Here is a 1,153-nt window from a genome sequence, read left to right on the forward strand (position 1 = left end):
TTCTTATAGTAATATAACAATAATGTGTGATAAAAGATTTTTTTTTTCTTAAAATTATAATATACGTGTGTAGAAAGAGAATGAGAAATATAAATGAATGTTCTTATATATATAATAGTATATATCTAATATTAATATTTATTTTTGTTCATTGTCGGTTGTCATTCATGTTTTGATGTAAGAGATTCGTAATCGATTAGGATGTACGATTCGACTATTTTTCTTTATTCTAATTTTTACATTGTTTTTGTTTAGTATTTCCAGTATTTCATGAGGTCCTGTGTAATGGTCTCCGAATTTGCCTGGTTTCGGCCCTTTTAATAGAAACACATGATCTCCAGGCTTGAAATTCTGAGGGTTGACCTTTTTGTCGTAGTGCTCTTTTGACCTGCATTTTGCTTCTATAACGTTTTTACGAGCGTTCCCTTGAATGGCATGGAGTTGTGTTACTAGACTTATTAAATATTCGTCGTAATTTGCCATTTTATCTTCCGGAGCTAAAAGCTCATTCGAAGGAATTCTAGCTATTTTTCCGAAAATTAATTCGTACGGTGTATGTTTTGTTGCTTCATGGACATTAGTGTTATAATTAAACATTGCGAGGCTGATCCATCGATCCCACTGTTTTTGCTCGTTCGCATATTGTTTTAAATATTCTCCTAATGCGTGATGTGATCTTTCTAAAGATCCATTTGATTGCGGATGGAAGGCTGTAGTGCGAAATTTGCGAATTTTAAATATTTTAGCGAGTTTTCTCATTAATTCGCTAATAAAGTTTCTTCCCCGATCTGTTAATATTGCCTTTGGTGATCCGAATACGCAAATAAAACGGTCCACGAAAGCTTCTGCGATTATTTCAGAGGTTTGATTTTGTAACGGTATTCCCATGCAAAATTTAGTTAACTGATCTTGTAATGTTAAGATGTATTCATTCCCTCTTTCTGTTTTAGGCAATGGGCCTACAATGTCCATGGCTACTTTATCAAAAGATGATCCAGGTGTGTCTGTAATTATCATAGGCTGTTTGGTTTTAACTCGAACGAGTTTTTTCAATTGACACTGCAAACATTGTTGTATATATTTTTGAACATCAGATTTTAAATTTTCCCAATAATAATTATGTTTTATTCTGTTATATGTTTTTGAAACCCCA

This window comes from Formica exsecta, unplaced genomic scaffold, assembly GCF_003651465.1.
Source record: "Formica exsecta isolate Colony F162 unplaced genomic scaffold, ASM365146v1 scaffold1494, whole genome shotgun sequence".
NCBI lineage: Eukaryota > Metazoa > Arthropoda > Insecta > Hymenoptera > Formicidae > Formica > Formica exsecta.